Below are 25,363 nucleotides of genomic sequence, written 5' to 3'. Positions count from 1 at the left end.
GATGGAGTTTGGGTGCTGGGTGCAGGCTTCAGGCTGGGGCAGGGCCTCTGGGTGCAGGAGGGGTGCAGGCTCTGGGATAGAGTTTGGGTGCAGGAGGGGGTGTGTGGGGAGGGGGAGGGGTACAGGCTCTGGGACAGAGTTTGGGTGCAGGAGGGGGTGTGTGGGAAGAGGTGGGGGTACAGGCTCTGGGACGGAGTTTGGGTACTGGATGCAGGCTCTGGGTTGGGGCAGGACCTCTTGGTGCAGGCTCTGGGACAGAGTTTGGGGGCAGGAGGGAGTGTGGGGGAAGGGGTGGGGGTACAGGTTCTGGGACTGGGACGGAGTTTGGGTGCTGGGTGCAGGCTCAGGGCTGGGGCACGGGGTGGGGTGCAGGATGGGTGGAGGGGTGCAGGCTCTGGGAGGGAGTGCAGAGGGCTGGGTGCAGGGTCTGGGACAGAGTTTGGGGACCAGAGAGGGGGTGTGGGCTCTGGGAGGGGGTGGTGGGTGCTGGAGGGGAGGGGACTGCCATCACATGTGGTTTGCTTCCTTCCTCCTCTGCTGCCCCTTGTCATAGCCTCACTGGGGGTGGGGGATGGGGCTGCCCCTTGCCCAGTTTGTAGGAGTGGTGGCTGGGGGGCGGATGACAGGGTCAAACACTCACCGAAGCCCCAGCAGCTGCTCAGGTGAGTGAGGTCCACTGCCGATGATCCTGTCTCCCACCGGAAGCCCCCTCAGGTGGGTGCCGGGGGAGGGGAGGGCTGCGAAGCACGTGTGCACTGCCTCCTCCTCCCTCCCCCTCCTGACGTGCAGCAGCTGGCTGCTTGCCCTCAGCCCTCTGCCGGCCAGCGTCTCTTGTTGCCATAGAGGCAGCAGCAGCCGGGAGAGCCACACAGCTTTCCTTTCGGCAGGGATGCTCTGGCTTTTCTGTGCCCCTCGGCTTTGCATGCCCGAGGCAAGTGCCTCACTTGCCTCACCCTTGTTATGGCACTGCAGGGCTGGGCAGACCAGTGTGCATCTGGCAACTGCCAGTTTGTACATTGCCTTGTACTGGGCTGGGTGGAGCGGGGTCAGTCCCACCATGCTATGCCTCATTGTCCCTGGCTGGCCCCTTGCTCTGGTAACCGACCTCCCCACGCCATGCTCCTTTGCCCCCATGGGAGCCCACAAATATGTTTGGGGCCAGGCCCAAAAAAGGTTAATCCAGCCCTGGACATCAGACAAGCTATTGTGGAACATTGTGGACAAAAGACTCAGTTGATGGCATAAGCAATCAGTTTGAACTGTGGGGGAAGGGAATAACAATGCCTGGCCACGAGGAACTTTGGGTATGTCTACACTATGAAATTAGTTTGAATTTATAGAAGTCGGTTTTATAGAAATCGGTTGTATACAGCCGATTGTGTGTGTCCCCACATAAAATGCTCTAAGTGCTCTAGTCGGCGGACCGCGTCCACAGTACCGAGGCTAGCGTCGACTTCCGGAGCATTGCACTATGAGTAGCTATCCCACAGCTATCCCACAGTTCCCGCAGTCTCCGCCCCCCATTGGAATTCTGGGTTGAGATCCCAATGCCTGGATGATGCAAAACAGTGTCGCGGGAGATGCTGGGTACATGTCGTCAGGCCCCTCCCCCTCCGTCACAGCAACGGCAGACAATAGATTCGCGCCTTTTTACCTGGGTTACCTGTGCAGACAACATACCACTGCAAGCATGGAGCCCGCTCAGCTCAGCTGAGCTCACCGTCACCATATGTCCTCTGGGTGCCGGCAGACGTGGGACTGCATTGCTACACAGCAGCAGCTGCTAACTGCCTTTTGGCGGTAGACGGTGTAGCATGACTAATAGCCGTGGGGCTGGCAGCCATAGGGCTGGATTGCACCAGCCCCTTGCCCTTTGGTAGAAGATGGTATATTACGACTGGTATCCGTCGTCGTTGTACTGCAGTGGCTGTCAATCATGGGCACCTGGGCAGACATGCTACCGTCTCGATGATGATGGCTATCAGTCGTAGTATACTATTTTCTGCCAATTGCCCAGTATTGTCTGCTAAGCACCCAGAAGAGGCCGAGGGCGATCTGGGTGCTGGCAGACGTGGGGCTGGCAGACGTGGGGCTGCATTGCTACACAGCAGCAGCCCCTTGCCTTTTGGCAGAAGATGGTATATTACGATTGGTATTCGTCATCATTGTACTGCAGAGGCTATCAGTCATGCTGCACCGTCGGCTGCCAGCTTAAGTTGTAAAAAATAGATTTGTTCTGTATTCATTTGCTTCCCCTTCCTCTGTGAAATCAATGGCCTGCTAAGCCCAGGGTTTTCAGTTTAATCTTTGGGGGGACCATTCTGTGTGACAGTTGTTTGTGTTTCTCCCTGATGCACAGCCACCTTTCTTGATTTTAATTCCCAGTACCTGTACCTGTACGCCATGTCGTCACTCGGCCCTCCCTCCCTCCCGCCTTCCCTCCTTCTCCTGGTCCATCAGATACTAGTTTCGCGCCTTTTTTCTGACCAGGTGCCATAGCTAGAACTGGGATCATGGAGCCCGCTCAGATCACCGCGGCAATTATGAGCACTATGAACACCACGCGCATTGTCCTGGAGTATATGCAGAGCCAGGACATGCCAAGGCGAAACCCAGACCAGCCGAGGAGGCGATTGCAGCGCGGCGAAGAGAGTGATGAGGAAATTGACATGGACATAGACCTCTCACAAGGCACAGGCCCCAGCAATGTGGAAATCATGGTGTCACTGGGGCAGGTTCACGCCGTGGAACGCCGATTCTGGGCCTGGGAAACAAGCACAGACAGGTGGGACCGCATCGTGCTGCAGGTGTGGGACGATTCCCAGTGGCTGCGAAACTTTCGCATGCGTAAGGGCACTTTCATGGAACTTTGTGACTTGCTTTCCCCTGCCCTGAAACACCAAGATACCAAGATGAGAGCAGCCCTCACAGTTGAGAAGCGAGTGGCGATAGCCCTGTGGAAACTTGCAACGCCAGACAGCTACCGGTCAGTCGGGAATCAATTTGGAGTGGGCAAATCTACGGTCAGGGCTGCTGTGATCCAAGTTGCCAGGGCAATGAAAGACCTGGTGATATCAAGGGTAGTGACTCTGGGCAACATGCAGGCAATAGTGGATGGTTTTGCTGAAATGGGATTCCCAAACTGTGGTGGGGCCATAGACGGAACCCATATCCCTATCTTGGCACCGGAGCACCAAGCCACCGACTACATAAACCGCAAGGGGTACTTTTCAATGCTGCTGCAAGCCCTGGTGGATCACAAGGGACGTTTCACCAACATCAACGTGGGATGGCCGGGAAAGGTACATGATGCTCGCGTCTTCAGGAACTCTGGTCTGTTTCGAAAGCTGGAGGAAGGGACTTTCTTCCCAGACCAGAAAATAACAGTTGGGGATGTTGAAATGCCTATCGTGATCCTTGGGGACCCAGCCTACCCCTTAATGCCATGGCTCATGAAGCCGTACACAGGCAGCCTGGACAGTAGTCAGGACCTGTTCAACTACAGGCTGAGCAAGTGCCGAATGGTGGTGGAATGTGCATTTGGACGTTTAAAAGCGCGCTGGCGCAGCTTACTGACTCGCTCAGACCTCAGCGAAAAGAATATCCCCATTGTTATTGCTGCTTGCTGTGCGCTCCACAATATCTGTGAGAGTAAGGGGGAGACATTTATGGCGGGGTGGGAGGTTGAGGCAACTCGCCTGGCCACTGATTACGCGCAGCCAGACACCAGGGCGGTTAGAGGAGCACAGCAGGGCGCAGTGCGCATCAGAGAAGCTTTGAAAACGAGTTTTGTGACTGGCCAGGCTACTGTGTGAAACTTCTGTTTGTTTCTCCTTGATGAACCCTCCAACACCCCCCCCCCGACCCGGTTCACTCTACTTCCCTGTAAACCAACCACCCCACCCCACCTTCCCCTCCCCAATTCGAGCACCGCTTGCAGAGGCAATAAAGTCATTGTTTTTTCACATTCATGCATTCTTTATTAGTTCCTCACAGAAGTAGGGGGATAATTGCCAAGGTAGCCTGGGATGGGTGGGGGAGGAGGGATGAAAAAGGACACACTGCATTTTAAAACTTTAACTCTTATTGAAGGCCAGCCTTCTGATGCTTGGGCGATCATCTGGGGTGGAGTGACTGGGTGGCCGGAGGCCCCCCCACCGTGTTCTTGGGCGTCTGGGTGAGGAGGCTATGGAACTTGGGGAGGAGGGCTGTTGGTTAAACAGGGGCTGTAGCGGCGGTCTCTGCTCCTGCTGCCTTTCCTGCAGCTCAACCATACGCTCGAGCATATCAGTTTGATGCTCCAGCAGACGGAGCATTGACTCTTGCCGTCTGTCTGCAAGCTGACACCACCTATCATCTTCAGCCCGCCACTTGCTCTTTTCATCCCGCCATTCAGCCCGCCACCTCTCCTCTCGTTCATATTGTGCTTTTCTCATGTCCGACATTGACTGCCTCCACGCATTCTGCTGTGCTCTATCAGCGTGGGAGGACATCTGCAGCTCCGTGAACATATCGTCCCGCATCCTACATTTTCTCTTTCTAATGTTCACTAGCCTCTGCGAAGGAGAAACATTTGCAGCTGGTGGAGGAGAAAGGAGAGGTGGTTAAAAAAGACACATTTTAGAGAACAATGGGTACACTCTTTCATTACAAGGTCGCATTTTTCCTCTGCCTGCCGGTTTGGTATGAGAGATCACTCACGCAGTACCCCAGGCAACATATTTCGGCTTGCAGGCAGGCCACAGTGTTTTGGCTTTTTTAACCTTCTTAACATGCGGGAAAGGTTTCAAACAGCAGAGCATTTCCCATATCAAGGATGAATTGGGTTGGCCATTTAAAATGGGTTTTCAATGTAAAAGGAGGGGCTGCGGTTTCCCGGTTAACATGCGGCACAAACCTAAGTAAACCACCCCCCCCACACACACACACGATTCTCTGGGATGATCACTTCACCCCTCCCCCCACCGCGTGGTTAACAGCGGGGAACATTTCTGTTCAGAAGAGCAGGAACGGGCACCTCTGAATGTCCCCTTAATAAAATCACCCCATTTCAACCAGGTGACCGTGAATGATATCACTCTCCTGAGGATAACAAAGAGAGATAAGGAATGGATATTGTCTGCATGCCAGCAAACTCCGGGACCATACGCTGCCATGCTTTGTTATGCAATGATTCCAGACTACGTGCTACTGGCCTGGAGTACATGAAGGAGAGCTTTCTGGAGATGTCCCTGGAGGATTTCCGCTCCATCCCCATACACGTTAACAGACTTTTCCAGTAGATGTACTGGCCGCGATTGCCAGGGCAAATTAATCATTAAACACGCTTGCTTTTAAACCATGTGTAATGTTTACAAATATTTACAAAGGTACACTCACCAGAGGTCTCCTGTGTGCCCTGAGGGTCTTGGGTGAGTTCGGGGGTTACTGGTTCCAGGTCCAGGGTCACAAACATATCCTGGCTGTTGGGGAAACCGGTTTCTCCGCTTCCTTGCTGCTGTGAGCTACCTACAGTACCTCCATCCTCATCTTCCTCGTTCCCCGAACTGTCTTCCCTGTGTGTTTCTCCATTGACGGAGTCATAGCACACGGTTGGGGTAGTGGTGGCTGCACCCCCTAGAATGGCATGCAGCTCCGCGTAGAAGCGGCAAGTTTGCGGCTCTGCCCCGGACCTTCCGTTTGCTTCTCTGGCTTTGTGGTAAGCTTGCCGTAGCTCCTTAATTCTCACACGGCACTGCTGTGTGTCCCTGTTATGGCCTCGGTCCTTCATGGCCTTGGAGACCTTTTCTAATACTTTGCCATTTCTTTTACTGCTACGGAGTTCAGCTATCACTGCTTCATCTCCCCATATGGCGAGCAGATCCCGTACCTCCCGTTCGGTCCATGCTGGAGCTCTTTTGCGATCCTGGGACTCCATCACGGTTACCTGTGCTGATGAGCTCTGAGTGGTCACCTGTGCTCTCCACGCTGAGCAAACAGGAAATGAAATTCAAACGTTCGCGGGTCTTTTCCTGTCTGCCTGGTCAGTGCATCTGAGTTGAGAGTGCTGTCCAGAGCGGTCACAATGAAGCACTGTGGGATAGCTCCCGGAGGCCAATAACGTCGAATTCCGTCCACACTACCCCAATTCCGACCCGCAAAGGCCGATTTTATCGCTAATCCCCTCGTTGAAGGTGGTGTAAAGAAACCGGTTTAAAGGACTCTTTAAGTCGAAAGAAAGGGCTTCGTCGTGTGGACGTGTCCAGGCTTAATTCGATTTAACGCTGCTAAAGTCGACCTAAACCCGTAGTGTAGACCAGGCCTTTATCTCTATGCTGCTTGGAGGGGTGGGGGCTGGATGGGGAGATGTTTTAGGCACAAAGTGAGAGAGTTGCAGCTGCTCAGGCCTTGGCTACACTTGCGAGTTGCAGCGCTGTAAAGCCGCCCCCAGCACTGTAACTCACTCCCCGTCCACACTGGCAAGGCATTTGCAGCGCTGTATCTCCTTGGTTGCAGCGCTGCATGTACTCCACCTCTCTGAGAGGAATAGTGAGTGCAGTGCTGCCGCTGCAGCGCTGCGGCGCCGCGGCGCCAGTGTGGCCGCCCAATGCGCGGTGAATGGCCTCTAGAATTATTTGGCAGTATCCCACAATGCCTGTTCTAGCCACTCTGGTCATCAGTTCAAACTCTACTGCCCTGGCCTCAGGTAACCAACCATGTGACTGACCCTTTACATTCCCCAGGAATTTTAAAAATCCCCTTCCTGTTTGCTCAGCCCGGCGTGGCGTGGAGTACTATCAGCAAATCTTTCCAGGTGACCACTGCCTCTACACGTCAAGCGAGCCCCAGCATGGAGCAATGGCGAGTTGCTGGACCTCATCAGTGTTTGTGGGAAGGAAGCTGTCCAGTCCCAGCTGCGCTCCAGCCGTAGGAATTACGATACCTTCGGGAAGGTATCAAAGGACATGATGGAAAGGGGCCATGACCGGGACGCCCTGCAGTGCAGGATTAAAGTCAAGGAGCTGCGGAGTGCCTACCGCAAAGCCCGCGATGCAAATGGCCGCTTGGGTGCTCCCCCCGCGACCTGAAGATTCTACAAGGAGCTGGATGCGATACTTGGGGTTAACCCCACCTCCACTCCGAGCACCACCATGGACACTTCAGAGCTGGTGTGGGGGGGGAGGAGGAAGAGGAGGAGGAGGAGGAGGAGGAAAACGGGAGTGATGGTGGTGGGCCGGATGGAGACACCCCGGAATCCCTGGAGCCATGCAGCCAGGAGCTCTTCTCGAGCCAGGAGGATGGTAACCAGTCGCAGCGGCCGGTACTTGGTGGAGGACAAACAGAAGAGCAGGTTCCAGGTAAGCGTTTTTTTTTTTCGGGAAGGAATTTTTTCGGTGCGGGCTCTTTGGAAGAGGAGGGTTAAACATGCATGCCTAGATGCGGAATAGTGCATTGATGTGGTTTATCACATCGCGGTAATCGGCCTCGGTAATCTCCTCGAATGTCTCATCCAGAACGTGTGCAATGCGCTTGCACAGGTTTATAGGGAGAGCCACCATGGTCCTTGTCCCAGGCAGGCTAACGTGTCCCCACCACTGTGCCGCGAGGGGCGGGGGAACCATTGCTGCACACAGGCAAGCTGCATATGGGCCAGGGCGGAAGCCGCATTGCAGTAGAAGACCCTCCCTTGCTTCCCAGGTCACCCTCAGCAGCGAGATATCATCCAGGACGAACTCCTGTGGAAAATGTTGGGACAGTGTTCAGTGTAGGTGCCCCCTGAAGCTGTTGGCTCTCTCCAAGGCACAGAAACCCAGAGGACAGTGCAGCCCTGAAACAATCAGTCCCCATTACTCACCATTTTGAGGCTCCCGTGGGATATGTGTGCTCTGTTTCAGACGGGAAAATTATGCTATTGTGTAGACCCTGTGTGTTGTCTACTCCTTAAGTGCGGGGGGAATCATTACTCTGTCTGGTATAAACAATGCTGCCTCTGTTAAATGTTATGTTTTGCCTATACAGCTGCATCAACCTTGAGACCTCAGCCGTCCCTCTTATCACCTGCTCAGAGACTGCAAAGACTCAGGAAGAGACCGTGAAAAAGCAAAGAAGACATGCTGCAAGAAGTGATGCGGCAATCTATTAAAGAGAACGAGAAGGCACAGGACTGGAGGGAGAGAGAAAGCAGGATCCGCCAGGAAAACGCAGCGCACCGGCAGCAAAGCACCGCGCACCGGCAGCAAAGCACCGCGCACCGGCAGCAAAGCACTGATAGGTTCATCAGCATCCTGGAGCGCCAAGCAGATGCTATCCAGGAGCTGGTAGCCAGGCAGAAAGAGGAGCAGTACTGAAATCACAAACGCCACCCCCCTCTACAGCCCTTGTCCCAAAACTCTTTCCGTTGTGCCCCACTGTCACCTCCAATCCACTTTCCCCAACTTCCGTGTTCTTTACGCCACCCGCTGCCTCCAATACCAGAATCTTCACCACCCAACCCTGAAGACCACGACCCTTACCCTCTGCACTCAACCCCCATCACCATGCAGTATAGCTGCCCTGAAGTGCAGCACTCACTGCACAGCACACCAGACAGGACATACCCGAATCTGTGATTGTACTGTTCCCCACTCCACCCCCTTTTTTCTTTTCAATAAATGGATTCTTTGGCTCTGAAAACATTCTTTATTATTGCATAAAGTAAAAGACTCCTTAGCTCAGGAAATAAACAGGCACTGCAAGTCTGCTTGTCTCCTAAGCAGACACTGATTCCTAAAGATTGGAACTACTGCACTTCACTCCGTGCAGGGCACCAGATATCACTGCTGGTTTTCAGCCTCAAATTGCTCCCTCAAGGCATCCCTAATCCTTGCAGCCCCGCGCTGGGCCCCTGTAATAGCCCTGCTCTCTGGCTGTGCAAATTCAGCCTCCAGGTGTTGAACCTCGGAGGTCCATGCCTGAGTGAAGCTTTCACCCCTCCCTTCACAAATATTATGGAGGGCACAGCACGTGGATATAACCGTGGGGATGCTGCTTTCGGCCAAGTCCAGCTTCCCATACAGAGATCGCCAGCGGGCCTTTAAACAGCCAAAGGCACACTCCACAGTCATTCGGCACCGGCTCAGCCTGTAGTTGAACCGTTCCTTGCTGCTGTCAAGGCTCCCTGTGTAGGGTTTCATGAGCCACAGCATTAACGGGTAAGCGGGATCTCCAAGGATCACAATGGGCATTTCAACTTCCCCTACCGTGATCTTCCGCTCTGGGAAAAAAGTCCCGGCTTGCATCTTCCTGAACAGCCAAGTGTTCCGAAAGAAGCATGCGTCATGCACCTTTCCGAGCCAGTCTGTGTTAATGTCAATGAAACGCCCACGGTGATCCACAAACGCCTGGAGAACCATAGCGAAATACCCCTTCCGATTAACGTACTCGGATCCTAGGTGGGGTGGTGCCAGAATAGGAATGTGCGTCCCATCTATCGCCCCTCCACAGTTAGGGAACCCCATTTGTGCAAAGCCATCCACTATTTCCTGCATGTTACCCAGAGTCACGGTTCTTCTGAGTAGGATGCGATTAATGGCCTTGCAAACTTGCATGAACACGATTCATATACACGATGTGACGGAGAGACTGCCGAGACTCATCAAGCCCTCGGATCGCTACCCCTTCCTGCTTCTCCACGTGGGCACCAATGATACTGCCAAGAATGACCTTGAGCGGATCACTGCAGACTACGTGGCTCTGGGAAGAAGGATAAAGGAGTTTGAGGCGCAAGTGGTGTTCTCGTCCATCCTCCCTGTGCAAGGAAAAGGCCGGGGTAGAGACCGTTGAATCGTGGAAGTCAACGAATGGCTACGCAGGTGGTGTCGGAGAGAAGGCTTTAGATTCTTCGACCATGGGATGGTGTTCCAAGAAGAAGGACTGCTAGGCAGAGACGGGCTCCACCTAACGAAGAGAGGGAAGAGCATCTTCGCCAGCAGGCTGGCTAACCTAGTGAGGAGGGCTTTAAACTAGGTTCACCGGGGGAAGGAGACCAAAGCCCTGAGGTAAGTGGGGAAATGGGATCCTGGGAGGAAGCACAAGCAGGAGAGCGCAAGAGGGGAGGACTCCTGTCTCATGCTGAGAAAGAGGGACGATCGATGAGTTATCTTAAGTGCCTATACACAAATGCAAGAAGCCTGGGAAACAAGCAGGGAGAACTGGAAGTCCTGGCACAGTCAGGGAACTATGATGTGATTGGAATAACAGTGACTTGGTGGGATAACTCACATGACTGGAGTACTGTCATAGATGGATATAAACTGTTCAGGAAGGACAGGCAGGGCAGAAAAGGTGGGGGAGTTGCGTTGTATGTAAGAGAGGAGTATGACTGCTCAGAGCTCCGGTATGAAACTGCAGAAAAACCTGAGAGTCTCTGGATAAAGTTGAGAAGTGTGAGCAACAAGGGTGATGTCGTGGTTGGAGTCTGCTATAGACCACCAGACCAGGGGGATGAGGTGGACGAGGCTTTCTTCTGGCAACTAGCAGAAGTTGCTAGATCGCAGGCCCTGGTTCTCATGGGAGACTTTAATCACCCTGATATCTGCTGGGAGAGCAATACAGCGGTGCACAGGCAATCCAGGAAATTTTTGGATAGTGTAGGGGACAATTTCCTGGTGCAAATGCTGGAGGAACCAACTAGGGGCAAAGCTTTTCTTGACCTGCTACTCACAAACAGGGAAGAACTAGTAGGGGAAGCAAAAGTGGATGGGAACCTGGGAGGCAGTGACCATGAGATGGTCGAGTTCAGGATCCTGACACAAGGAAGAAAGGAGAGCAGCAGAATACGGACCCTGGACTTCAGAAAAGCAGATTTTGACTCCCTCAGGGAACAGATGGGCAAGATCCCCTGGGAGAATAACATGAAGGGCAAAGGGGTCCAGGAGAGCTGGCTGTATTTTAAAGAATCCTTATTGAGGTTGCAGGAACAAACCATCCCGATGTGTAGAAAGAATAGTAAATATGGCAGGCGACCAGCTTGGCTAAACAGTGAAATCCTTGCTGACCTTAAACGCAAAAAAGAAGCTTACAAGAAGTGGAAGATTGGACAAATGACCAGGGAGGAGTATAAAAATATTGCTCAGGCGTGCAGGAGTGAAATCAGGAAGGCCAAATCACACTTGGAGTTGCAGTTAGCAAGAGATGTTAAGAGTAACAAGAAGGGTTTCTTCAGGTATGTTAGCAACAAGAAGAAAATCAAGGAAAGTATGGGCCCCTTACTGAATGAGGGAGGCAACCTAGTGACCGAGGATGTGGAAAAAGCTAATGTACTCAATTATTTTTTTGCCTCTGTCTTCACGCACAAGGTCAGCTCCCAGATTGCTGCACTGGGCAGTACAGCATGGGGAGAAGGTGACCAACCCTCTGTGGAGAAAGAAGTGGTTTGGGACTATTTAGAAAAACTGGACGTGCACAAGTCCATGGGGCCAGATGCGCTGCATCCGAGGGTGCTAAAGGAGTTGGCGGGTGAGATTGCAGAGCCATTAGCCATTATTTTTGAAAACTCATGGCGATCAGGGGAGGTCCCAGATGACTGGAAAAAGGCTAATGTAGTGCCCATCTTTAAAAAAGGGAAGAAGGAGGATCCGGGGAACTACAGGCCAGTCAGCCTCACCTCAGTCCCTGGAAAAATCATGGAGCAGGTCCTCAAGGAATCAATTATGAAACATTTAGAGGAGAGGAAAGTGATCAGGAACAGTCAGCATGGATTCACGAAGGGGAAGTCGTGCCTGACTAACCTAATTGCCTTCTATGATGAGATAACTGGCTCTGTGGATGAGGGGAAAGCAGTGGATTTGTTATTCCTTGACTTTAGCAAAGCTTTTGATACGGTCTCCCACAGTATTCTTGCCGCCAAGTTAAAGAAGTATGGGCTGGATGAATGGACTGTAAGGTGGATAGAAAGCTGGCTAGATCGTTGGGCTCAACGTGTAGTGATCAATGGCTCCATGTCTAGTTGGCAGCCGGTTTCAAGCGGAGTGCCCCAAGGGTCGGTCCTGGGGCCGGTTTTGTTTAATATCTTTATTAATGATCTGGAGGATGGTGTGGACTGCACTCTCAGCAAGTTTGCAGATGACACTAAACTAGGAGGCGTGGTAGATAGACTAGAGGGTAGGGATCGGATACAGAGGGACCTAGACAAATTAGAGGATTGGGCCGAAAAAAACCTGATGAGGTTCAAGAAGGACAAGTGCAGAATCCTGCACTTAGGACGGAAGAATCCCATGCACTGCTACAGACTAGGGACCAAATGGCTACGAAGCAGTTCTGCAGAAAAGGACCTAGGGGTCACAGTGGACGAGAAGCTGGATATGAGTCAACAGTGTGCCCTTGTTGCCAAGAAGGCTAACGGCATTTTGGGCTGTATAAGTAGGGGCATTGCCAGCAGATCAAGGAACGTGATCATTCCCCTTTATTCGACATTGGTGAGGCCTCATCTGGAATACTGTGTCCAGTTTTGGGCCCCACACTACAAGAAGGATGTGGAGAAATTGGAAAGAGTCCAGCGGAGGGCAACAAAAATGATTAGGGGTCTGGAGCACATGACTTATGAGGAGAGGCTGAGGGAACTGGGATTGTTTAGTCTCCAGAAGAGAAGAATGACGGGGGATTTGATAGCAGCCTTCAACTACCTGAAGGGGGGTTCCAAAGAGGATGGAGTTCGGCTGTTCTCAGTGGTGGCAGATGATAGAACAAGGAGCAATGGTCTCAAGTTGCAGTGGGGGAGGTCCAGGTTGGATATCAGGAAAAACTATTTCACTAGGAGGGTGGTGAAACACTGGAATGCGTTACCTAGGGAGGTGGTGGAATCTCCTTCCTTGGAGGTTTTTAAGGCCTGGCTTGACAAAGCCTGGGTGGGATGATTTAGCTGGGAATTGGTCCTGCTTTGAGCAGGGGGTTGGACTAGATGACCTTTTGAGGTCCCTTCCAACTCTGATATTCTATGATTCTATGATTCTATGATTCCAACAGTCGACTTTCCCACTCCAAACTGGTTTGCGACTGACCGGTAGCTGTCTGGAGTTGCCAGCTTCCAGATTGCAATAGCCACCCGCTTCTCCACTGGCAGGGCAGCTCTCAATCTCGTGTCCTTGCACCGCAGGGTGGGGGCAAGCTCCTCACACAGTCCCATGAAAGTGGCTTTTCTCATCCGAAAGTTCTGCAGCCACTGCTCGTCATCCCAGACTTCCATGACGATGTGATCCCACAACTCGGTGCTTGTTTCCCGAACCCAAAAGCGGCATTCCATGGTGCTAAGCATGTCCGTGAATGCCACAAGCAATTTCGTGTCGTACGCGTTACGCGTCTCGATAGCATCGTCGGAATCCTGACCCTCACTCTCTCTGTCACTTTGGATCTTAAGGAATAGTTCAATAGCCAAACGTGACGTGCTGGGAAGACTTGTCAGCATATGCCTCAGCAGTTCGGACTCCATTTCCCGCAGACAGATCGTGCTGCACAGAAACCGTTGAAAGATGGCGCTAAAGGTGGACGGAAACAAAGGGATTTCCGGGATGCGAAGCGATGCATCACGGGGCATTGGGACAGGACCTAGAATCCCCCGCACCCATGCCCCCTTCCCACAACCCACGGTGCCAGAATGGGAAAAGGTGCTCTGTGGGATAGCTGCCCATAATGCACCGCTCCCAATAGCGCTGCAATTGCCGCAAATGTGGCCACGATAGTGTGCTGGGCAGCTGTCAGTGTGGACAGACTGCAGCGCTCTCCCTACTCAGCTGCACGAAGTCAGGTTTAACTCACAGCGCTGTACATCTGCAAGTGTAGCCAAGGCCTCAGATTGGGCTAGTCCTAAAGGATGTACAGAGCTTGCTTATCATAGAAGCTACTATTACCTTTTGAAACTTATGATTGTAACTCATTTGTGTGTGTACATTTGCCTGCTTCAATCTTTTAAATAACTCTCATTTCCTTCTCTTAGCCAATAAATCATTAGTTAATTTATTATAGGACTGGTTACAAGTGTTGTCTTTGGTTTGAGATCTGATGTGCAGTTGACCTGGGGTAAATGACTGGTCCTTTGGAATTGGGAGAAACCAGAATATTGTTGTGATTTGGACCATCTATCACAAAGGTAGACTTGCATGGGTGGAAAGATTTATAGTCCCTTAGGGGATTGTCTATAACTCCATGGTAAAGCTGTTACAGTACTTGAAGAGTTCACACTTGATACTTGGTTGGTGAAATCTAATTGTAGAACACACAGCCAGTTTGTGGTTTGTGCCCTGGTTTGTAACAGTCAGTCCTCAGGTCACTATTCATGTTCCTGAGCTACTCCTGACAACCTAATCTACAATGGAAAGAGATTAATAAAGAAATAACACCTTCATTCAGGAGGTTACATACCATAGCCCTGAGGTTTAACTCTGTAGAATGCTTTCCCAAATGATAAAAATACCTTTCTTTGTGTCCAAATTTAAAATAGAGATTACACAATGGTAGCAATTTGTGACAGAGATGAATTCTTGTGTCATAATTTGTTACATCAGGACCAAAGGATGGGGAAAGAGGGTGGCAAGCAGCAAATTGTGACAGGTGCACCCCTATTAATCACAATTTGTTACCCCTGGACCAGAGGATGGGGAAAGGTGGGGGTAGCAAACTGTGACAGGCTCTCTCTGTCATAACTTGTGACCTCTGCAGGGGTGAAAGTAACTGAGGACACTTACCGGTATGGGGGGGAGGCTCTGGCCCCCAAAAGGGGTGGGGCCTTGGGCAGAAGGGGCAGGGCTGGGGGTCAGCATCCCCCAGCCAGCCTTTGGCCTGTGCCTCCCGGGGCTCCCGTGTTGATTTAAAGGGCCTGGAGCTCCGGGGCGCACCAATATTAAAGCGCTGCCGTGGCAAAGGACCGTCCTTAAAGTGCTGCCGCGGCAGCGCTTTAATGTCCCTGCCCCTTTTGCCTCCCCTGTCGGCGGCTCTGCTGGTACAGACCCTACTGGCAGGGCTGCCAACAGGGGGAAGGGGCAGCAATGTTAAGGACGGTCCTTTGCCACAGCAGCGCTTTGAGGATCCTTAAAGCAGTGTCGCAGCAAAGGATCGTCCTTAAAGCTTTAACGTTGTTGCCTCTTTTCCTCCCCCCTCTTCCCCCCATTGGCGGCCCTGCCGGTACCAACCCTACCAGCAGGGCTCCCAACAGGGGAGGCAAAAGGGGCAGGGACATTAAAGTGCTTCTGCAGCAGCGCTTTAATGTGGGCTGGGTATGGGCCAGTGCGGGTTCTTACCAGCCTGTACTGGCTCACTTTCACCCCTGGACCTCTGGACCAGGAATTGGGAAAGATAAAGGATAGGGAAAGGTTAGGGTAGCGAATTGTGATGAAATCTGGCCATCCATCAGAATTTGCTACCCCTCTCCTGAAGATGAGGAAAGGCTGAGGTAGGAAAACAGTGACAGGTGTGTCCCTATCCATCACAATTTGTTACCCCTGCAGCAGGAATGGAGAAAGGTAAAAGAACCAATCTATGATTAGCATATGCTGATTCATCACAACTAGCTACATCTGAATCTCCTTCTGTGGCCCCTCACCTGCCCCTCCTCTTCCCCCTGAAGCCCTGCCCCCTGATGAAGCTGGAAGCTGGAGTTGGGCCAGGCAGCCTATGTCCCATATCCAGGGCAAGTGCAAGGCAATGGTAAGAGCCACCCGGGCAGCTGTTGGGAGCCATGGACCCTCCATCTGCCCTGGACAGGAGGCCCCCGGGGGCTGCTCTCGCCCCCCCCCCCCGCCAGGGAGGTGGAGGATCTGTGGCTCCCCACAGCTGCCTGGGCTCCCTGGGCCTCTCTTATCCAGGATGGGCTCCAGCTTCTGGCCTGGTCGTGGGGCAGGGCCTCAGCAGAAAGATATGGGGTAGGAGAAAGAGATGGGTCCATGGAGGAAAGTGGACAGGACAGGCCCGTTCACTTTCAAAAGTGGGAGGGCCATGGCCCTTTGGCCCCTCCGTTCTGGTGCCCCTGAAGGGGATGGGCAAAGATAGAGGTAGCAAATTGTGACAGGCATATCCCGTATCCATGAAAAATTTCTACCCCTAGATGAGGAGATAGGGAAAGGTAGAGGATGGGGAAAGGTGAGAGGTAGAAAATTGTGTTGGGAATGTCCCCATCCATCAGAATTTACCAGCCCTGGACCAAAGGATGGAGAAAGGCACAGGTGGGACCATGGGAAAACTATGACAGATGAACCCCATCCATCACAGTTTGTTACCCCTGGACCAGAAAGTGGGGAAAGGTGAGAGGTACCAAATTGTGGTGGGAATGCCTCCATCCATCACAACTTACTGCCCTGGGACTGTGGGATGGGGAAAGGCAGAAGCAGCAAATTTTGACAGGGCAGCAAAAGGGAGAATACACAGATGTTAATAACTGCTACCAGTAGCAAACCCTGCAGGCAATGTTACACTGGCAGGGTGAGGAGCAGCAGGTAGCCCTGTGGGGGAAAGGGAGGAGAACTGGAAGGTTTTTTCCTACAGCCCGGTGATGGGTTAATTTGACTACAAATAACACTGCTCTACAGCCAAAATGCTTCTGAAATAAATGTAGTCAAACTTTACTAATTCTGGGTCACTGAGAACGAAAACGATGCTTAAAATTGTTGATTGGCTCTCGTTTTCAAGATATTCTATTGGGTCAGTATATACGCCCCATGACTTGGGAATGGAGGAGGATAAGTGAGTTATAAAGGGAAGGGATCTCAATTTAAACCAGAAATGACTAAAATACATCTTTGACAGGATCTATGAATAAATCTATGACAGGGTTTGGACAGTACTTGCTTTTTAGGCAAAAACAATGAATGATGCAATCTGAAGCTGGTATTGCGCTATACATGATATGAATTGCATCATGTTATTCCTAGAAGTCATGGATGATGCAATCATAACGAAGCTTACATCACTCTGCTGAACAAATTGCCCTATATCAGCTCTAGAAATCATACAGTGTCGTGCTCTCTTATTTGTCAGTGTTTGATTTTGCAAAGGGACACATTTCTGTTTAGCCAAAGTGAGCAGAGATGCCTCGTACTTGTGTGAACAGTGCAGATAACTTCTGCTATGTTTGTGGTGAAGTGACTTTTGCATCACAAAAGCGCAGTATAACCACTATGGTTAAGAAAGCCTATCACCTTTCTTTTGGCTGCAAAATTGGAGATCAGGACAAGAGGTGGGCCCCACACATATGCTGCAACACTTGTGCAACAAATCTTCACCAGTGGTTGAACAGGAAAAGGAAATCTATGCCTTATGCAGTGCCAATGATTTGGAGAGAGCCAACAGATCATACCAGCAATTGTTACTTCTGCATGGTGCCTCCAGTTGGGAAAGGTATGTCAAAGAAGAAAAAGTGGACTGTGCATTATCCAAACATTCCATCAGCTATACGCCCAGTACCCCACGGAGAAGGACTGCCGGTTCCTGATGCACCAGAATCATTCTCATTTGAGTCAGATGAGGAAGAGGAAGAGGATGAAACTTCTGATCCTGAACCATCAATGTCACAGGACCCACATTTTCTCCCATCCTCCTCCTCTGAACCACACCTCATAACACAAGGTGAACTGAATGACCTTGTCAGGGATTTGGAACTACCCAAGAGTAGGGCAGAGCTGTTGGGCTCCAGACTACAGCAGTGGAATCTCCTGGCAGGTGATGTTAGGGTTTCCAGGTTCTGTGATCGTCAAAAGGATCTTGTCCCATTCTTCTTCATGGAAGGTGATCTTGTAGCCTGCAACAACATCGATGGTGTGATGGCAACCCTCAACATCGTTCACGATCCAGATGAGTGGAGACTGTTCATTGATTCATCGAAGACGAGTCTTAAAGCTGTTTTACTGCATAATGGCAATGTTTTGCCTTCAATTCCAGTCGGTCATGCAGTCCATATGAAAGAAACCTATGACAACATGAAACAACTTTTGAGGTGCATAAACTATGACCAACATCAGGGGCAGCTTTGTGGCGATTTGAAGGTTCTTGCTCTCTTGCTTGGTCTGCAGACTGGATACACAAAGTACTGCTGTTTTCTCTGTGAATGGGATAGTCGTGCAAGAGATTCCCACTACATCAAGAAAGATTGGCCACTCTGACAGTCATTGGAGCCTGGGAGGAAAAGTGTTCAGCATCCACAACTTGTTGAATCAAGGAAGATTTTGTTACCACCTGTACACATCAAGATGGATCTGATGAAGAACTTTGTCAAGGCCATTGACAAAACACAAGCAACTTTCAAGTACCTCCGTGGAAAATTTCCAAGGTTAAGTGAAGCTAAGATAAAGGAAGGTGTCTTTGTTGGTCCTCAGATTCGTGAACTTCTTTTAAATGATGCATTTGACCATGCACTGCGTGGCAAGGAAAAGACGGCATGGAAATCCTTCCAGTTAGTGGCAATAAATTTTCTCGGAAACAACAAGGCAGACAACTACAGGTTGTTGGTGGAAAACCTCCTCAAGGCATACAAAAGCCTTGGTTGCAACGTGTCACTAAAAATACATTTTTTGCACTCTCATCTAGATTTTTTTCCACCGAACTGCCGAGCAACGAGCACGGCGAGCGATTTCACCAGGACATTGCAACAATGGAGAAACGCTATCAGGGCAAATGGAGCCCATCAATGCTTGCAGACTATTGCTGGACAGTGACAAGAGATGCTCCATTTAATGAATACAAGCGCCAAGTAGATACTGAATAGGACTAAACGACGTACATAATAGTTTTTTGCCTTTTGTTTCATAATAAATTTTATTTATATAACCCTTTTGCTGATTTTTAAAGTGTTACGTAAACAGGACAGGTGAAATATTATCATGTAAAGCAACCATATACACACGAAAAGACCTAGGTTTACAATTTATGATTAAAACTGTACTATCTACACAATATACATAGACATAAAATGTAAAAACTTAAATATCTTAGAAACAGTAGCCAATCAGTTGTTTTAATTGTCATATTTGAATTCAGCACATCAAAATACATAATAAATAGCACATTTTATCTCTGAAGCAGACAACGTCTCAAAAATTGTAGACCAGTGTAACCAGAGAACATAGCACTGATAACTCCACGATCCGAACTACAGGAGCAGACCTTGCAGCTCAGCGCAGGGCTCGGAGACAGTGAGAGAAGAGACCCAGTGCTCTGGCTCTCGCTAGGACCCGGGAGGCGCCGGGCGGAGCGATTCCCGGGGTCACTCAGTCTGGCAGCAGGAAGTGAATTGCAGTCGCTGCAGTTACTCTGTTGCGGAGAAATCCACGTTCCTTGCAAGACCCCAGGGCCTCGGCTGCTGCCGCTGGGGACCCCAGAGCCCTGGCTGCAGGCGGGGGAAGTTTCCTATCAAGGGAGGAACATTCCCGCTGCTCCCTGAGAGACTCTCCCAGTGCAGAGACCCCAGCCTGTCCCGACCCCCCCTTACTGGGACCCAGAGCCCTGCTCCCAGGCAGTGCCCCACGTGGAGAGAAGGTGAGACCTGTCCCCCTCCCCAGGGAGAGACGCTCCCGGTTGCAGCCTGTCTGCAGGGGCAGGGGGATGCCCCAGGCTGCTCTCCGCTGGGCTGGCTGCGATTCCCTGCGTTGGGCAGAGGAAAGATGGCTGCCAGCTCCCATGGTTTGCAGTGAGTGGGGGGGATTGGGGGTGGGACAGTAACATATGAGGAGCCAGAAGGGGGCTGAAGAGGGGAAGGGGGATCTGAGAGCCAGAGGGCATTGAGGGGGAACTGGGGTGTCTGAGGGGGCAGAAGGGGGGTGAACAGGGATGCAGTGGGTGGGATGGGGATGTGGGGCTGCTGAAGGGAGGCTGATGGAATACACAGGAATCAATGGGCAGGGGGAGAATTCTGGGGCTCAGGGGTACAGAGCTAGAATAGAAGGAAACTTTGAGTAGGGGGATAAAGGGAAGGAAATGGGGGACTGTGGGGAGGCATGAGAGCAAGCAGAGACTGGCTGGGGAAGGGAGAGCCAGAGGGTAGGGGAAGGGAGGGGGATGGTGAAAGATACAATGGCAGCTCCCCCAGCCTATGGGGTGGGAGAGGGGGCTTTCCTGCCCAGCAGCCAGTGGGGTGAGTGGACAGGGGATTTCCCCCTAAGGGCTCAGAATTTACAAGGCAAATATTCCCCCCACACACACACTGCCCCCAATTTAGTCTAACTTTTTAAGACAATGTTGCTATTTGGGAGTCTAACTCCTGAATGTTAAATGTTTGGGTCTGACAGGACTGAACAGGGCCCTGCTCTGATTTCTGTGCAGGATTCTGGGTCAAACAAGAGTCACTGCTAGCAACAGCAAGCAAGGAGTCCAACTGTTTTTATTTTGGTTTGGTTCAGGTTCAGTTGCATTCAGTATGTTCAGTTTCATTTCTGGTTCAAGCCACCCAAAGAAACAAAAATAAAACTTCAGTTACTGTTTTAAATCATATTTCAATCTTCATGGAGGTAAATTCAGAAAAGAGAGCTGCAGCTTAAAATGGAAACTGTTTTCATTTTTTGGCTCTTTATTTATTTTTTAACTTTAACTTTACATGAGTTTTCCTAGCGTTTTTGTGTTGTCAAAAGAACACAATTTTTTTATGCACAATTTGTTTGAGCAACCTAAAATAAGATCTTTGCTTTATAATATTGGATCTCTGCAGTGGAAGGATACATTTGAGGCCTGGAAATTTTATTTTAACACTCACTTGTGTTGCTGGAAGTGCCAGTAGAACTTTTGCTAGTTGATTTAGCTTGGGCATGACATTTTTCAGATGTTCCCAGTAGTTTGCTCTGTTTTCTTTCTTCTTGAGATGTGGCTTATCTGCAAATGAATCAAGAATTGGCCCAATCATTTTTTGGGCTTTCCTTCATCCAGATATCTCTTCCTTTTTGGAAATTTCACAAACTTTAAGAAGTTCCAATTCATCTTTCAGTGTCAGACGTGTCTGACATTGATTTTATGACATCATTATTTCTTACTTCTGACTGAAGTATTTCCATCTTCTTCCATGTTTTGGTGTAATGAATTTTTGCCTTTGTCCTCTGCTGAGAGTGGGGATTGATATCTAGCATCAAGATATATGTATGAAAGAAACATATCTATCTGGGGGTAGGTGTGGGGGGGTTGGAGGAGGGTATCAAATAGTGTCCTGGGAGGGGTGGGGGGGTTGGGAGTGGGCCCTGCAGCTGGCTTCAGTGGGGAAGGGAGTTTGGAGCATGAACCCTGCCTCAAGTGGGGCAACTTGAGGGAGGAGCTGCCCCAGGGGTTGGAGAGGGTGGGAGGAGGCCTGTCTAAGGGGAGAAGGTTGGGGAGCCATTACTTTTGCCCCTGGATTTGAAGAGTTATGAACTTCAGGGCCCAGGGAGCCTCCCACCTCTTCTCTCCTCAGGGGGGCATCTCAGAGGTGGTTCCTCTACCTCTGGTCCCCCCTTCTGCCTTCCATGGTGTGCAAGCAGCTCCCAAGCTTCTCCTCTCCCTCTCTGCGCTTGTGGGCTGGCCCCCTTCTATTCTCATTTTCTTCTCACTATGGAGTAGGCCATTCTGGGAGCCATCACCAGCCCATTGGCTAGTTAGTTTCTTGTCTTAAAATTAAAATAAGATCACTGAATAATTTTTTTATTGAGCTTAAAATAATGAATATTTATTTTAACTCCCCCCGCCCCCTTTTTTTTTTGTTCAGTCCCATAAATCAAAATTATAAACATAAGAATGGCCATACTGGGTCAGACCAAAGGTCCTTCTAGCCCAGTATCCTGTCTTCCAACAGTGGCCAATGCCAGGTGCCCCAGAGGGAATGAACAGAATAGGTAATCTTCAAGTGATCCATCCCCTGTCTTCCATTCCCAGCTTCTGGCAAACAGAGGCTAGGGACACCATCCCTGCCTATCCTGGCTAATAGCCATTGATGGACCTATCCTCCAACCTTTTGAGCGGGGGTGGACTAGATGACCTCCTGAGGTCTCTTCCAACCCTAATCTTCTATGATTCCATGAACTTATCCAGTTTTTTTTTTTTTTTTTAATGCTGTTATAGTCTTGGCCTTCACAACATCCTCTGGCAAGGAGTTCCACAGGTTGACTGTGCGTTGTGTGAAAAAATACTTCCTTTTGCTTGTTTTAAATCTGCTGCCTATTAATTTCATTCGGTGACCCCTAGTTTTTGTGTTATGAGAAGGAGTAAATAACACTTCCTTATCTACTTTCTCCACCCCAGTCATGATTTTATAGACCTCAATCATATCCCCCCTTATTCGTCTCTTTTCCAAGCTGAAAGATCCCAGTGTTATTAATCTCTCCTCATATGGCACCCATTCCATACCCCTAATAATTTTTGTTGCCCTTTTCTGAACCTTTTCCAATTCCAGTATATCTTTTTTGAGATGAGGTGACCACATCTGCATGCAGTATTCAAGATGTGGGCATATCATGTATTTATATAGAGGCAATATGATATTTTCTGTCTTATTATCTATCCCTTTCTTAATGATTCCCAACATTCTGTTCGCTTTTTTGACTGCCGCTGCACATTGAGTGGATGTTTTCAGAGAACTATCTGCAATACAAGATCTCTTTCTTGAGTGGTAACAGCTAATTTTATGCATATAGTTGGGATTATGTTTTCCAATGTACATTACTTTGAAATTCAGTGTTGATAAATGCATCTGCCATTTTGTTGCCCAGTCACCCAGTTTCAAGAGACCCTTTTGTTGCTCTTCACAGTCTGCCTGGGACTTAATTATTTTGAGTAGTTTTGTTTCATCTGCAAATTTTGCCACCTCACTGTTTACCCCTTTTCCCAGATCATTTATGAATATGTTGAATAGGACTGGTCCCAGTACAGACTCTTGGGGGACACCGCTATTTACCTCTCTCCATTCTGAAAACTGACTGTTTATTCCTACCCTTTGTTTCCTATCTTTTAACCAGTTACCAATCCATGAGAGAACCTTCCCTCTTATCCCATGACAGCTTACTTTGTTTAAGAGCCTTTGGTGAGGGACCCTTGTCAAAGGCTTTCTGAAAATCTTAGTACACTATATCCACTGGATTCCCCTTATCCACATGCTTGTTGACCCCCTCAAAGAATTCTAGTAGATTGGTGAGGCATGATTTCCCTTTACAAAAACCATGTTGACCCTTCCCCAACAAATTATGTTCATCTATGTGTCTGACAATTTTGTTCTTGACTATAGTTTCAACCAGTTTGCCCGGTACTGAAGTCAGGCTTACCGGCCTGTAATTGCTGGGATCACCTCTGGAGCCTTTTTTAAAAATTGGTGTCACTGGATAAAATTAGCTATTATCCAGTCATTTGGTACAGAAGCTGATTTAAATGATAGGTTGCAGACTACAGTTAGTAGTTCTGCAATTTCACATTTGAGTTCCTTCAGAACTCTTGGGTGACTACCATATAGTCCTGGTGACTTATTACTGTTTAGTTTATCAATTTGTTCCAAAATCTCCTCTATTGACATCTCAATCTGGGATAGTTCCTCAGATTTGTCACCTAAAAAGAATGGCTCAGGTTTGGGAATCTCCCTCGCATCCTCAGCTGTGAAGACCGATGCAAAGAATTCATTTAGTTCTCCGCAATAGCCTTATCGTCCTTTAGTGCTCCTTTAGCATCTTGATCATGCAGTGGCCCCACTGGTTGTTTAGCAGGCTTCCTGCTGCTGATGTACTTAAAACTTTTTTTGCTATAACTTTTTGTGTCTTTGGCTAGCAGTTCTTCAAATTCTTTTTGGCCTTCCTAATTATATTTTTACACTTCATTTGCCAGAGCCAGAGTTTATGCTCCTTTCTATGTTCCTCACTAGGATTTAACTTCCACTTTTTAAAGGTGCCTTTTTGCCTTTGAATGCTCCTTTTACTTTGTTGTTTAGCCTCAGTGGCACTTTTTTGGTTCTCTTACTATGTTTTTTAATTTGGGGTATACTTTAAGTTGAGCCTCTATTATGGTGTCTTTAAAAAGTTTCCATGCAGCTTGCAGAGATTTCACTTTTGGCACTGTATCCTTTAATTTCTGTTTAACTAACTTCCTCATTTTTGTGTAGTTCCCCTTTCTGAAATTAAATGCTAAAATGCTGGGCTGCTGTGGTGTTTTCCCAGGGGTGTTAAATTTAATTATATTATGGTCACTATTACCAAGCGGTCCAGCTATATTCACCTCTTGGACCAGATCCTGTGCTCCACTTAAGACTAAATCAAGAATTGCCTCCCTCTTGTGGGTTCCAGGACTAGCTGCTCCAAGAAGCAGTCATTTAAGGTGTTAAGAAACTTTATCTCTGCATCCTGTCCTGAAGTGACATGTACCCAGTCAATATGGGGATTGTTGAAATCCCCCATTATTATTGAGTTTTTTATTTTAATAGCCTCTCTAATCTCCCTGAGTATTTCATCATCCTGGTCAGGTGGTCGGTAATATATCCTTACTGCTATATTCTTTTTAGACCATAGAATTACTATCTATAGCAATTATATGGTACAGTTTGGTTCATTTAAGATTTTTACTTCATTTGTTTCTTATGCTTTCTTTCATATATATTGCCACTCCCCCATTTTGGTTCAAGTATGAAATACTGGTTTGAACTGGTTCTCCAGTTCCAGTGTGAGTCCAGATGGGCAAATGAGATCAGCATTGGCCTGACTGTTCCTGGGGACTGCAGGGGCAGCACGGGGAGGCTTGGTCATTAGCTGCCCCCAGCAGAGGTTTTGCTAAGGAAGAGAAGGCCGGTGTCAATCTCTCTGCTCAGGATTGTAGAGCCCTAGAGCTAGCTGAGTTTCCTGGGGCACATGATGCTTAGGGTTACCGTATTTCCACAAGCAAAAAATAGGACACGGGGGGGGGGGGGGGGAGCCCTGCTCTAGCCCCGCCCCTGCCCCACCCCCATCCCCACCCTCCCACTTCCCATCCCCTGATTGCCCCCCTCAGAACCCCTCAACCCCCCCGCTCCTTGTCCCCTGACTGCCCCCTCCTGGGACCCCTGCCACTAACTGCCCCCTAGGACTCCATCGCTTATCTAAGCTGCCCTGCTTCTTGTCCCCTGACTGCCCCCTCCTGAGAACGCCCTACGACCCTACCTGTCCCCTGACTGCCCTGACCCATATTCACACCCCCACCCCATATTCACACCCCCACCCCCAGACAGACCCCCGGGGACTCGCATGCCCTATCCAACTGCTCCCCGCCCCTGACAGGACCCCCAGAACTCCTGACCCATCCAACCCCCTCTGCTACCTGCCTGCCTTGACCCCTCTCCACATCCCTGCCCCCTGACAGCCCCCCCAGACCATCTAACCCCCCCGCTCCCTGTCCCTGACTGTCCCAACCCCTCTTCACACCCTTGCCCCCCTGACAGCCCCCCCCAAACTCCCGACCCATCCAA

At 49.9% G+C, this 25,363-nt stretch overlaps 2 protein-coding genes across 2 annotated transcripts in view; both read left to right on the top strand.

Moving 5' to 3' along the window:
* The window catches only part of LOC117887172 (zinc finger protein 501-like), a 1,015,593-nt gene that overhangs the window by 833,785 nt on the left and 156,445 nt on the right, over positions 1-25,363 (top strand). The window lies entirely within an intron of this gene.
* Positions 19,201-25,363, top strand: part of LOC117887138 (zinc finger protein 160-like) — a 17,466-nt gene continuing 11,303 nt past the window's right edge. The window contains exon 1 of the mRNA XM_034789418.1: positions 19,201-19,473. The gene's annotated coding sequence lies outside the window, so the exon portion shown is untranslated. The remainder of the gene's footprint in view (positions 19,474-25,363) is intronic.

This window comes from Trachemys scripta, chromosome 14 (assembly GCF_013100865.1).
Source record: "Trachemys scripta elegans isolate TJP31775 chromosome 14, CAS_Tse_1.0, whole genome shotgun sequence".
NCBI lineage: Eukaryota > Metazoa > Chordata > Testudines > Emydidae > Trachemys > Trachemys scripta.
The sequence above is the reverse complement of the archived record's forward strand: the minus strand, read 5'-3'. Positions and strand labels throughout refer to the sequence as shown.